Below are 15338 nucleotides of genomic sequence, written 5' to 3'. Positions count from 1 at the left end.
TCAGCAGGACATTTGCGCAGGTGTGTTCACTGGGCAGAATTTCCCTGGCCCTGTTGCTTTATGTCTCTGTGTGCATAAGAGTGTATATACACCACAATGGAGTACTATTCAGCCATTAGAAACAATGAATTCATGAAATTCTTAGGCAAATGGATGGAGCTAGAGAACATCATACTAAGTGAGGTAACCCAGACTCAAAAGGTGAATCATGGTATGCACTCACTAATAAGTGGCTATTAACCTAGAAAACTGGAATACCCAAAACATAATCCACACATCAAATGAGGTACAAGAAGAAAGGAGGAGTGGCCCCTGGTTCTGGAAAGACTCAGTGAAACAGTATTTGGCAAAACCAGAATGGGGAAGTGGGAAGGGGTGGGTGGGAGGGCAGGGGAAGAGAAGGGGGCTTACGGGACTTTCGGGGAGTGGGGGGGGGCTAGAAAAGGGGAAATAATTTGAAATGTAAATAAATTATATCGAATAAAAAAAATTTTAAAAAAAGAGTGTATATACACATTCAAGTGTACACACACACACACAAACACACACATACACAGGCACACGCACACGCACACATGCTGGTGAATTGCAATTGAAAAGTACCATTTGAACGTGGGTAGAACAGCCTCTCAGAGACAGTTGTTCCTTCTAGGCCTTCGCTTCCTGGGCCTCCTCTGAAGGACTTAGCTTTACTGACAGGGTGAGCAATGATGCCGTCCTTGATTGAACACAGAACTAGAAATGATGCAATACTGAAGTGAGGCTGAATTAAATTTGGGGTTCTTTAGTGATGGCAAAATAAAGGATGAGGGTGCTGCTTCTGACCTGGGTATCTCAGAATCAGGAATGTAGGTGAAAACTTGGAATTCCAGTATCCAAAACTGTGACACTCACTGTTGTCTACTGGACCCTAGAACCACCTGGAAGCCCTGTTCATCCCCAAATCTCTGTTTCATCCTCATGTGAAATTGTGTTGAGTCCCACATCTGGGTGACATAGTCCTCAGTTGCTCAATCCCACACCAACAATTCAGAGAAAAGGGTATCAGGAATTTTCCTATACCCACCCTGTGCTTAAACATTATCTTTTCTCTCTATCATATAAAGCGCTTTTGGGTGTGATCCCTTGTCACTCCACAGGCTAGGAGATCGGGAGTTAAAAGCGATTTCAACTTGAGACTTCCTGACTCCTAAGTGCATACCAGTTGATGAAACCAAAAGGGAAAGGACAGTCATGGTGTCATAGGCTGTGGGAGGCTTTCCAGTCACTTCTCCAACTAACAGCTCACCCTGACATGCTCCGCATTCCAGCCGTTCTAGGCCAGCACGCTTCCTGCCATCTGGAGCCAGTGGCTACCTCTTGATATAGATTTCTAGTGGTCATTTTCAGAGGGGTGTCAGGAGGAAGTGCAAAGGAAAATGGGAGAAATGACTTTAGTTTCACTGGCTAAACAGACAGCTTTGATTTTTATGATTTTGTTAGTATTTTATTCAAGTCTTTACAGACAGGTTTTATATTTTAAAATCAGTTTGTATGTTTTTTTTTTAAACTAATTATTGTCTTGTCCATTTGAGTTGTCCTAAGAGAAATGTCACAAACTTATGAGGCTCATGAACAACAGAAACTTTCTCACAATTCTGTGCACTGGAATTTTAAGAGCGAGGCTAATTCAGTGTGTGACAAGAGCCTGCTTTGGCATTATGGATGGGATCTTTTCATTCTGTCCTTGCATGTGGCAAAAGACCAGGAGTTCCCTCAGGCATCTTTTCATTTTTCCTTTCCTGGGGATTGGGCCTAGGTCCTACACATGCTAAACAAGAGTTCTCTTATTGACTTTAGAATCCCAGCCTCTTTTATATTCCTCATTTTGAGACTGGATCTCACTAAGTTGCTCACGGTGGCCTCTGTCTCAGGCTCAGGCCCAGCATCTTCCTACGATCTCTTTTATAAGGGCACCCATCTTGTCCATTAAAGGCTTCACCCTTAGAAACTACAGTATAGCTTCCTAAAGCCCTGATGTCCTGACACCATTACTTTAAGGGCTAATTTCATAGGAACTCAAATACTCATATCCTAATATTTATTTTGATCTGTCAATCATCACAACTTTAAGACTCAGAATGAATATTTACTTATACAGGTGTTATCTGTTGATACACATACTTGAAGACAGCCCCATTAACATATGTTTTCCAAAACAGAATGCAATGAGATGAGTCACAGTATTTTACATTTCAACAAGTTTATCCGGCTCTGAATTAATAGAAAGCAGTTGCAATCACGTTCCTGCTTCTACACCAAGTCATCAGTTTGGTGTCAACCTAGTGTAAAATGTTGGTTTGGTTGACTAACTAATATCAATTGCTAGTTTGGTGGAAGTGCAAGAAAAAAAGGAACTGACCTCATAGAGTCTTGCAATTGGAGGTGGAGAGTTTATTTGTATCATATTCACATATATATAATCACAAACATTCCTGGAGACACATCTATATTGAACCATTAGACAGTTTCTTTGGTGTTCGCTGTCAAATGAAATAAAAACCCATATCAGCTATTACTGTGAACTCTGTGACATTTAGAAGATACTGATTAGTGTTGCACATTGGATGGACTTTTATCTATTCAATATCATGCTCTGCTTATCTGAAAAACATTAGTTCAATATTATGCTATTTTTCACACTGGCAAATGTCATTTTACAATCTCAAAAAATATTCGTGGTCATTAATATTACCACTAATATTATCAGGCCAAAACAAAAAACAAAAAAACAAAAAAAAAAAAACAAAAAACCAAAACCTTTTTGTGTAGCTGTCAAGTTCACAGAACTCTCAGAACTCAGCCATCGAGCATCTAAAAACCACAAATTTTGTATCAAACCATCAGGTTTGCATCAAGGTTTTAATTTTATTATTAGCAACAGATACTATCAATTCTTTCCTTTAAAGTGACAGGCTCACTTCACTTTCAAAAACATGCCTGCTAAATGATTCAGTCAGATTGACGAAGTTCACCTGTCAGTCATCCTTTCAAGATCACGGGTGTGTCCTGGAAAAATTATGTAGTTCAACTTGTTCTTAGAATGATGCAGATGAGCTTTCTCCTCAGGTGACATCAGGCTGGAGCGAGCGTCTTCAAAGGCCCTCTTCCTAATTACAGTTTCGACACAGACAGAAATAAAAAGAAGAATATTGAAAAATAGATGTTTACTAAACATTACTAAGTGCATTTCACTCTTCCTTAAGGACATATGTCAGTAAAATACATTTTCTTTGTAAACACCTGATGTTGTAATGACTATTGGGACAATTTGTTCTCATTGCCTCGATTCAAGCTAAATCATCAGCAACTTTATTCACTAACGCTCTTTTTAAGTGTCAGTGCCAATATCACAGGATGCAAATGGGAAATACCATTTTAGTATTACAGTGAAAGGTGTTCTGAAATCTGGGTTCTTTGAATTTGCCAGAGGGACTCCTAGAGTTCAGTAGGCTGCAACCTGAAAACTTTCTGTCAAAAAAAAAATGGAAAAAGCAACCAGAGAGCAGGAAGAAGGAGAAAGGGGCTGGAGAGATGGCTCAGAGGCTAAGAACACTGGCTGTTCTTGTGGAGGATTAAGATTTGGTTCTTAGCACCCACTCGTTGGCTTGCATTGTCTGTAACTCCTGTTCCATGGCTTCTACAAGGACCAGGCAAAATACTCATACCTAGAAAATAACTGATTAAAAAAAAGTTTTATTTAAAAAGGAGAGAAAAAAAAATGGCCAGAGCTGATCACTAGACTCTTGAAGACTAAAGGTGGAAGATGCATCCTGGGAGAGGCTTGTAATTAAAAACGAGGCATTTAGGCTGGAGAGGTGTGTAGGAACGGGAGTCACCATCAGAAAAAAGATTTCTGCCAGTTGCCGATGAGCAGTCTCAGTCTTCTAGGGACTAAGACCAAATGCCTGGAGAACACTTGGTGCTCCCTTGTGCATACACACGTGCACCAAATTTACAGAGTAAACTACTCCGTACCATCAAAGCACTGACTAGGACAGTCAGCAATGATGTCATGGCCAACCATAGATGAGTAAGGAAGACTGTCTGACATTTTTTATGAATTTCCATCTTCAATCACGATTAAATCATTTGATTAAATTTATGGCTTGATGTCATAAAAATAAGTGCACTTTGTATGTGTGTGTGTGTGTGTGTGTTTTAAAAGATGATTTATTTATTATATTTATATGAGTACACTGTAGCCGTCTTCAGTCATTCCAGAAGAGGGCATCAGATCTCATTACGGATGGTTGTGAGCCACCATTTGGTTGCTGGGATTGAACTCAGGACCTTTGGAAGAGCATTCAGTGCTCTTAACCGCTGAGCCATCTCTCCAGCCCGTGTGTGTGTTTTTATGAGCAAAGAAATCAAGACTTTTAAAGGTTGAGAAACATGTCAGAGATCTCAAGGCTGGTAAGTGCTAGGACTGGGACTGGGACTTGGGTAGCAGGCTTTGACTGCTGTCATGTGTCTCCAGCGCTGTTTTCATTATCTGTAAAACTCAGTAGCACTTGCATAATGAAGGTCTGTAACCCGTGGATGAGAAACATGGGTGTGTCCGTGCCACTGAAAGGGCAGGGTGAGTGTTCGCTGCCTCCCCAAGCTGATCCTGGCAGCTCTCCTCAGGTACCTAGCTGCGTACTTTGTAAATTTATAACAAAATATGATTTACAAACAGATTACATATGGGGCAAAACTGAAGAACTCAAAATGAGACATATGTTGAGCACTATTGCTTAGCAAAGAGGAGCATTAATCACTACCAACGGAGAGACAGAGCACTGGACACTGAACAGCAGGAGAAAGGCTGGAGAGGCTGGAGAGTTTAAGGGTAGTGTTTTTGTTTTTGTTTTTGTTTTTTTTTTTTTTTGAGAAAGAAAACCAAATATCTATTTGATCTACATAGGGTGCCAAAGACAGAGGAAAGTAACAATATAGCCAAAGTCTAACTCAGTTGACATGAGCTGAACGTGCCGTGGTAGCAACAGATGAAAATGTTAGAGTATTTTTACAATGTCAGAGTTTATTGGATAACAGAGAACGTACAAAACACGGTGTAATTGGCCAGACTCTCTCTTTCTCTCTCTCTCTCTCTCTCTCTCTCTCTCTCTCCCCATCTCCCTCTCTCTCTCTCCCTCCCTCCCTCTCTCCCTCTTCCTCCCTCTCTCTCTCTGTCTCTCTCTCTCTCTCTCTCTCTCTCTCTCTCTCTCTCTCACACACACACACACACACACACACACACTTAATGGATGTTACAGAATTGTTCTAAAGGTATTACGGAAACTACCGAAGAGTTTGAGGAATTTCAAGGCAGTTGATAGGATTGCGAAGAAAATGCTGGGATCAGATAACCAACTCTGCCGGGCTGGTTTCTGTTGCCCACAGAGTCCAGCTTCAGGGTTGGAGTTGAGCTATGTCAACAAGGTATGCTGAGTATGGCGGATTCTATAGAGGCAGAAGGCAAGCTAGGTCCCAGAAAGTGGTTAAGCAAGTAGATGGTAGGTAGATAGACAACAAAGCCAGATGTACAGACAGGGAGACAGCAGGAGTAAGTCCTTTCCTCAGCAGGGGCGATGGTGGTGGTGTGGACGTTGAGACATGATCTTGCTGTGTAGTACAGCCTGGTTAGAAATCACTATGAAGTTCCATTGTGAAATCTTGAACCCATCATTCTCCTGCCTTGTCCTCTGGAGTGCTAGGATTACAGGTGTGATCCTGCAGCCAACGAGTTTGATAGATTTCGTTGAGCACTGAAACATGATAATGTGAAACTTATTACTTACATTTTTTCTGATTGCTACTAATTCTATTATTGTGTAGTCTTTCTAATGAGTAGAAGCAATGCTTATGTGAGTGTGCATATATGCATGGAGTGTATACACACACATAAATATATATGTAATATATATATAATCTTTGCCATATTCTTGTAACTGGTTTCATTTCATTGGTAAAACATGTATTTAGATACTCATGAAAATCGCTTCTCGGCCTTTTGGCTAAGATCAAGTGTAGATACTCATGAAAACCAGAAGACCTAAAGTTCCATTTATACCTGGGAGAAAGATAGGTTTCTTTGGCTTCTGTGACTATGCTAGAGCAATCAATCCATTTCTCCCCTAAAAGCATTCCCAACCAAACAGACTGTCCATATTGAGGCTCAATTCTGGAGGCACCCTTGCGTTGGGACCTGAGTAGACACAATACTGGTGGTGTGCTGTGAGGGGTTTGTTCCCTCTGGTGTCTGCTTTGCCTTGGACAGTTACTAGCACTGGTTCCCTCTATCTGAAGGGCCTCTGGGACCCCTGCACCCCTCAGAGGGAAACCCTTATCTGCAGAATATGGCTAATTTCATTCACTTCTGACCCCTGGTGGGAATAGTTTAAAACTCTGCTCTTGACAGGTGCAAAGGAAAGAAATTATTCCACTTAGCCGGGTTATTGATTGAACCGAGTAAATGATTTTATGCTCTACAATCGGATCATTCCTTACTTTGTAAAGTGAAAGGCCTCAAGCCATTCATATAAAACTAAAAACTGAACGAGGAAAACATATCCAAGAGATAATAAAGCTTTCTAGAAAAACAACGTGAGGATTTCAGCCATCAGTACTCGCTGCTGCTTCCAACCCTCCTTATCTCCGGCTCCCGGTAAGCAGGTCTAGGCCTTGCGACTCATCTCCTGTCAGCAAAGCCCCCGGTTATGTGAAATCATCTCTCGTCGATGCCCTCCTCTGACAATAGCATCCATCACTGATAGTGGGAAGAGGGGAACGGAGGTCTCATAAAGAAGGGAATTGAAACCGATGGGTGTTTGGCTGTCCCCCATGAAGACAAGCTGAAAGCCTCTACCTGCGGGGCAGTTAAACCCCACTCTCATTTACAACACCACAGATGTGAGAAAACCTGGTGGTGAAGAAGTTGCATCCACAGGACCCTTCAAGAGCAATTGCTTTCTGTACGGCTTTTCTGAAATTTTGCTTTGGAAGGATAGACATGCACTGTAGCCTCCAGAAATTCCTTCCTCATTTTTTCCTACTTGACACACACACACACACACACACACACACAAAGTTAAGAAAAGAAAAGAAAAAGAAAAGAAAAATCTTTAAGACAGTTATCTACTGTAAATCCAGTAAATGACAGAAATAAATTCCTTTCCCATAGAATTCCTAATAGTGACCTTATCAGAGGTTTTCATTCCCACAGCAGCAGAGGTCAAAGTTTAAACCACTTGTGCAGCTGAAGACCCCGTGTTCCTCAGTCAAGGGCACTAGGAGTCCTGTGGCAGGTTTTTATCTGTTTAGTTCGGGACCGCTGCCCGCGTGCACAGCGTTTAGGTTGCCCTCTGATTTTTGAATATGTACAACTCCATTTGCTCAAGCAGATTTGGTAATTGTCTATTTAATCACCTATTTGCATGCACAATTACTCAGCTTGGGCGCAGCCATCTGCATTTGCATATGCAAATCTTGACTTGGGCTCCTACTGAATGACTGCACCTGCAGCTGCAGCCAGTCCCATTTGTGAACCATAGGGGGAAATGTCTCGTCCAGGACCAAATGGACTCCAGCTCCAAATATTGAACATTTGCGTGTAATGAAATTGATTTATTTCAATTAAAGGGAAATGAGTTAGAAAGTATACTTCTTTTTCTCTAGCAAGAGGGAAACTAACAATATAATAGCTTTTACTAAGAAAATGTAAAGACAACTGTCATAAATCTGAGTTATCCCTCTGCCAAAACTTTATCTTTGCCTTTTAAAAGAACAGAATTTTGTCTGTCTATCTATCTACCTATCTATTTGGTTCTTTTGAGACACGTTCTCTCTCCAAGGTAGCTCTGGCTGTTCTGGAACTCACAGTGTACACCACGCTGGGTCAAACTCACAGCAACCCACTGGCCTCTGCTCTTGCTCAAGGACTAAAGGTGTGCGTCACCGTGCCCAGCTGAAAAATGCTAAAGACTGGAGGTTGGAGACTGCGACCTTTTCTGCTGGAAAGAGGAGCAAGCAACTGCAATGCCTGCTTTTAAGATGACTTTTCTTCACACAACGATGAAACTTCCTAGAAGTCCTGTGAGGACTGCCTTGCTCTTTCTGCCTTGCTCTTTCCTGGAAGACTCAGCTACCTGGGCGTCCCTTTAATCTTTTTTTTTTTTTTTTTTTTTTTTTTTTTGAGTCAGGGTTTCTCTGTGTAGCCCTGAATGTCCTGGAACTAACTTTGTAGACTAGGCTGGCCTCGAACTCAGAAATCCTCCTGTCTCTCTCTGCCTCCCGAGTGCTGGGATTACAGGTGTGCGCCACCACTGCCTGGCTGTAGCTATCCACATGCAACATGACCAGAAAGATGTAGGGAAAATTAGTGTGTGTGCCAAGGAGGGAGAGGAACATAACTAGCTCCACTGAATGCCTCTGTGTAGGATTTTATTTCCTATTCTGAAAACAAGGATCTTCTCCTCAGCTTCCCGTAGAACAGCTCATTTGGAAGTTACGTAATATGCATCTTATTCAACCTGTTTCAATAGGTTGGGTCCAGGAATCTGAACTTTTTTCCAAAGTTCTAGGACACTTTGACCCATAAGTTTATGGAAGATATTCTTTGAAATAGTAAATACCAGGGCACCCACACCAACCAGTCCATACCTCCTCCGCCAAATAGTTCTTCCCCAGTCCAGTCAGCATAAGGAACAAACAAACTCCAGAGAGTTAGATATCCAGGTTAGACTACTGTTCGCATATATTTCTGAGGTCCTACCAGAGTTACAAATTAAAAAATATCAGGGTCCCTTCATGGGAGTCTTAGTCTCATTAATAGAAGGAGTTAAGAATGGAGGCAAGAATGGTATTGGTACAGTGACAGGCAGGAGGATCAATGGAACAGGATTGAAGATCCAGAAATGAACCCACACACCTATGGCCACTTGATCCTCGACAAAGAGGCTGAAAACATCCAATGGAAAAAAGATAGCCTTTTCAACAAATGGTGCTGGTTCAACTGGAGGTCAGCATGCAGAAGAATGCGAATTGATCCATCCTTGTCTCCTTGTACTAAGCTCAAATCCAAATGGATCAAGGACCTCCACATAAAGCCAGACACTCTGAAGCTAATAGAAAAGAAACTGGGGAAGACCCTTAAGGACATCGGTACAGGGAGAAAGTTTCTGAACAGAACACCAATAGCGTATGCTCTAAGAGCAAGAATTGACAAATGGGACCTCATAAGGTTACAGAGTTTCTGTAAGGCAAAGGACACCATCAAGAGGACAAATCGGCAACCAACAAATTGGGAAAAGATCTTCACCAATCCTACATCAGATAGAGGGCTAATATCCAATATATATAAAGAACTCAAGAAGTTAGACTCCAGAAAACCGAACAACCCTATTAAAAAATGGGGTATAGAGTTAAACAAAGAATTCTCACCTGAAGAACTTCGGATGGCGGAGAAGCATCTTAAAAAATGCTCAACTTCATTAGTCATTAGGGAAATGCAAATCAAAACAACCCTAAGATTTCATCTTACACCAGTCAGAATGGCTAAGATTAAAAATTCAGGAGACAGCAGGTGTTGGAGAGGGTGCGGAGAAAGAGGAACACTCCTCCACTGCTGGTGGGGTTGCAAATTGGTACAACCACTCTGGAAAGCAGTCTGGCGGTTCCTCCGAAAACTGGGCACCTCACTTCCAGAAGATCCTGCTATACCACTCCTGGGCATATACCCAGAGGATTCCCCACCATGTAATAAGGATACATGCTCTACTATGTTCACAGCAGCCCTATTTATAATTGCCAGATGCTGGAAAGAACCCAGGTATCCCTCAACAGAAGAGTGGATGCAAAAAATGTGATATATCTACACAACGGAGTACTATTCAGCCATTAGAAACAATGAATTCATGAAATTCTTAGGCAAATGGATGGAGCTAGAGAACATCATACTAAGTGAGGTAACCCAGACTCAAAAGGTGAATCATGGTATGCACTCACTAATAAGTGGTTATTAACCTAGAAAACTGGAATACCCAAAACATAATCCACACATCAAATGAGATACAAGAAGAAAGCAGGAGTGGTCCCTGGTTCTGGAAAGACTCAGTGAAACAGTATTTGGCAAAACCAGAACGGGGAACTGGGAAGGGGTGGGAGGGAGGACAGGGGAAGAGAAGGGGGCTTACGGGACTTTCGGGGAGTGGGGGGGGGCTAGAAAAGGGGAAATCATTTGAAATGTAAATAAATTATATCGAATAAAAAAATAACAATAAAAAATAAAAAAAAAACAACTTCAGCAAAGTGGCTGATTATAAAATCAACTCAAAAAAAAAAAAAAAAAAGAATTTTCTATTTAGCTAGGCAGACCAAATAGGGCGGAAGGGGTCCAATGGCAGGGAACACAGACGGAGACAGCGTCCTCTCCACTTGTTAGAGGACCCACAATAATACCAAGGTGTGCATTTGCTACAAATGTATAGGGGTTCCAGGTCCAGCTCCTACATGCTTCCTGATTGGTGGCCCAGGCTTCAATGGAAGAGGATGTGCATAGACTTGCTTGAATTTGATGGCTGAAGGTTTAGTGGTACCCAAGAGGGGCTCCCTTTCTCTGAGGCAAAGGGAGGGGGGTAATAAAGGGAGGGATTTGTAAGGGTGGAACTGGGAAGAGAGGAGGGAAGGGGCTTTGATAAGGATTAAAAGTGAATAAGAAAATGAAAATAAAAAAGAAGAAAAACTCTGTTAAAAAAAAAAAAAGAATGGAGGCAAGAGGAAGCTTCAGGATAATTCTGTTAGAATTTAGAAGGAAAGCTCCAGGGCTGGTGAGCTGTGCACATCAGAAGCCGCCCAGAGAAGGAAGATGGATGGTGAAGAGAAAGGGGGAAAACCTCGCTCCTCGAGAGTTAAGGGGGGGAGAGGAGGGGCAGGGGTGGTGGTGAGTTTATTAAGGAGCAGACGAAAGAGGAAACCTGTTGAGGGTAGATAGAGGAAACCAGCAGATACACAGCACAATATCAAACGGGACACACGACGTCCAGCAGAGACCACAGGAGCAACCCAATTGAGAGAGCAAACAGAAGGTGACATTATCAAAGGGAGCTTACAGACACCAAGCAGAAACACCAAGTGTCACAGGGAAGCCCCATGTGACACAGCCAGCCAGGGCTCCCAAATGAGCCAGTAGAGAGCAGAGCATTGCCTCAGGTGAGGCTGCCAAGTGGGAGAACGAATAGCAAACAATAAGGAACAGCATCAAATCCAGAGCTTCCGAGGGTTCAGCAGAAATCACATGGAGGCCCTGAGACAGGTCGAGCGAATTCCCAATGAGGGTTGTGCTGTGAGTCCTCTCTTGGAACAGCGTCCTGGTCCTGTCAGGCATTTTTAGGCAGCGAGAGAGACAATAGTGACCTCAATAGTCCACCTACTAACTATTCTCAGGGACAGTGCTTTTAAACTATTGCTGTTTTCCTCCCTCCTTGTTACAGAGTTAGGGAGCAGTCTGCCTCAGGTCAGGGAGTTTGAATGACACAAGAGAAGATCTTCTTGATTTTTACAAGCTTAGAAAGCGGTTTGCCATTTCACCAATATAACGCACAGTGCACCGCCTCATTTAATGCTTTAAATTATCAGTCAAGAAAGGAGAGGCTATATGCACAATGTCAAGAAACTAGGAGCTAGTACAGGCGGGATTTGAACTCTGGTCTTTCTTATCCAATGAGAAAAGCTCTGCCCACAAGACTGCAATGCCCTGGGTTCTTTTAGGCAGGTTGGGAAATTGACATCTCCATCCATCTTCTTTTCTATGAATGCTCTCCCAGAGGAAAGATGGCCATTCAAGTATCTTTCTATCACTGCCCTTGAAAACCATCTATCTCTTCCAGTAATTACTTTGATGGAAACGGTGAACACAGCTGCTTCCCCGGTAATTCTGTAGCTCCCCCATGAAAGCTGCCTTTGTAGAAGCCACTGAGTGAGTGCCTCTCTTTTCCTTGATAATTCCCAAGAGCCAGATTACCTCCAGCCAGCTGCTGCTCTCCACATGCAAACCGGATTGAGGAAAATCAAACAGCATTGAATCCGCATGGTGTCTTTTACCTTGCCCTCCAGCGAACACCAAGATAAAGCACTGTGCTCACGAGATGAGATGTTGGCTTCAAGCTTTCTCCCAAATCCCGGCAGGATTATGAAGCTGATATGAACAAGAACTAACAACAGCTTCCTTCTAACATCTGCAAAGGCCACAGCTAGCCTTTGTCTCCTGTTGCAGTCATCTGGGCGCTTTCATTTAAAACTTAGCTGTCATGGATAAGTGCAGGAGGGCAGGGAGGCCTCTTTCAGCATCAAGCTGCCAACTCCAAGCCCTTGGTCAGATGCTCTTTCTTTCCAGGAAAGCTTTTACGATGTCTTGCTTTACTATACAGAAATTAAAGATTATTTGCCTGAGTGCATCTTTTACTAGTTATATTTTAAATACTTTTCATATAGCTACATGACAGGAATGCTGCCCAGATAGACCTACTTTCCAGGACCTTCAAATCCTGTGTCCTCTAGTTTACTCTGAGGAATCACCAAGACTGTCTTAAAGGGGTGTTAAATTTTGTGGAAGAGGGGCTGGTGACAAGAATCCATCTTTAAGCTGTAAGAAGATGCTAACATGAGCCTTTTCCAATGATCTCTAGCCATGATAATGTGATAAGATTTTGTAAGACCCAAAAAAACCGAGGGCACCTCAGTGCCCCACACCTCAGAAGGTGACACCCAAATCACTTGCAAGAAACAGTCTTGATGCAATAGCAAGAGGATTTTTATTCCAGAGCTCTGAAGTCCACAGTCATATACCACGCAGGGGTAGAAGACTGTGGACCCAAGTGCAGAATTGGGACAGCTTTTATAAGTTTACATCAAAGCCCTCGAATCACAAACCAATCATTCCTTAGCATCCGCATAGTTTGAGCCAATTGATTTGTACCACTGCATAGTTTTTAGGCCAATCCGTTTAAATTATTGGAGCCCGCAGTTTGTGGACCAATTAGTTCCCTATTTTCTCGGAGGGAGGTCTATAGCTGCTTGAACTCCTGTGTGGGGGTGATGGAGTAAGCAGTTTACAGAAGCAAGATAAGCAGCTAATTAGCTCATTTCCCATTACCTTACAGGGCTAGGATCACCTACTCAAGGCTCTTTTGCATAGCTCCTAACAAAGGGCGGACTCTGGAATGCAACCTTTCACCTAGTTTCTAACAAAGAGCACAAAGAGCAGGCTCTGGAATATGAGGTGTTTGGAGCTCCTTAGAAGGCTGGAATTAGAGCTTCTTTGGAGTGAGATAGCATTTTAAACTTCAGACTTCTTGGGGTTATTAGAGAGTTAATATTTATATTAAAATAGCTGTATTTTCTATCCTTTCAATTTAGATGTCAAATACACAAAGAAATTGTAAGCCATCAGTTCTCTGGCTTGGGATTTTTTTAAGGTCAGGGTGTGTTAAAGGCATCTGAAAGTGATGAAAAATAGTACAACCACTTTAGAAGATTATCTGGCAGTTTCTTCGTAACTGAAACCATAAATTTAACACACATATCTCAACAATTCACTAACGAATCTGCAAAGGAAAAGTAAAATGCACATCCACATGGAGATTTATATGCAAATGTCCCTAATAACACTGCCCAAAATAGTCCTAGAGTTGCAGAGTATCCATCAAACAGGTAGTGAGTAAATGAAATGGTGGTATAGCAATACAGTGGAATATTACTTAGCAATAAATCATGAAATACGGAAGCATGCTATATAAGATTCAAAAACCATACAGAATAAAAGAGGAAAATGTTCATACAATATAAGTAATAAGACACAACCTAAAGTTTCCTATAAATACAGAAAGTAGCTTAGGAACTGGCAGTGGGTATAAAGAACACTCTGGGATGATGTCCAAATTTGATTGGGACAATCATTCCACAATTCTGTAACTTTATTAAAAATCATTGGATTGTGTATTTTAGGTCAAATAATTTGACATTATGTAAGATGTTTTTGGGACAGGGTCTCATAATATATCCCTGGTTGTCCTGGAACTTGCCTCACTAATCAGGGTGTTCTCTAATTCATAGGGGTCTGCATAACTTTGGCTCCTGAGTGCTGAGATTAAAAATGTGCTCCACCACAACTGGCATGAGTAAGATATTTTTAAAAATACATAGAGAGTAGATTTTTCAATAAACCTTTGTCCTATGGGCCACTCATCATATTTGGCTGATCCTGGTTCAGATCCACTGTAATTATAAAATGGAAATACATGGTAGAGTTCAGAGTACTAGAATGAAGGAAAAAAGGAAAACAAGATAGTGTCTTGTTAAACATGTTTATTGGTAAAACATTAAAATGGCACTGTTTTGATTACATTAGATAAAATGTTATCAACAGTGTTTGTTTCTTTTAAATGTGACTACTAGACAATCCTTGACAGGTGAGTGGCTCCCACCCTGCCTCTTTTGAATATCACTGCTGAGAGACAACTGTTAAGCCCTAGCCCTCGACTCTGCTACCATCTCCTCACAAACTGAGAGAGGAACTTCTTCAGGTTCAGCTTTCAGTTAGTTGCTAGACATTTCCTGAAGTTGAAGTGGTGACAATTGAAAAGAACAGTCTAGAAACCTATGGGAAGAAGAAATAGACCTGCAAACTTCTATAGAATAAGAAATGCCCAGGCATGAATGGGGTTTTGTCAGTTTTGTTCAATGAGCTGGTGTGTGTGTGTGTGTTTGTGTGTATGTGTTTTCCTTAATAATGTCTCTTTTCAAAAGCATGACAGTCATTGTGCAGCCTTCCAGAACACATTATTTACAACACAGGTGATGAGGGTGAATTTACTGAGAAAGCCAAAGAGACCATGTGTGTGTTTTCTAGAATGTTAAGCAGACAGCAACTCTGAGGAGTCTTTGGCACTAGATCAAATGAACCCATTTCTACCTCCACCACTCAGAAATCTGCCTGCATCTGCCCCCCAAGTGCTGGGATTAAAGGTGTGTGCTACCACCGCCCAGGAAATTTACTTTCTCAAAGGACAATTGTACTGGCTTGTTTTGTGTGTCAACTTGACACAGGTTGGAGTTATCACAGAGAAAGGAACTTCAGTTGGGGAAGTGCCTCCATGAGATCCAACTGTGGGACATTTTCTCAATTAGTGGTCAAGAGGGGGAGGGCCCCTTGTGGGTGGTGCTATCCCTGGGCTGGTATTCTTAGGTTCTATAAGAGAGCAGGCTGAGCAAGCCAGGCGAAGCAAGCCAGTAAGGAACATCTCTCCATAGCCTCTGCA

This window comes from Apodemus sylvaticus, chromosome 5 (genome assembly GCF_947179515.1).
Source record: "Apodemus sylvaticus chromosome 5, mApoSyl1.1, whole genome shotgun sequence".
NCBI lineage: Eukaryota > Metazoa > Chordata > Mammalia > Rodentia > Muridae > Apodemus > Apodemus sylvaticus.
The sequence above is the reverse complement of the archived record's forward strand: the minus strand, read 5'-3'. Positions refer to the sequence as shown.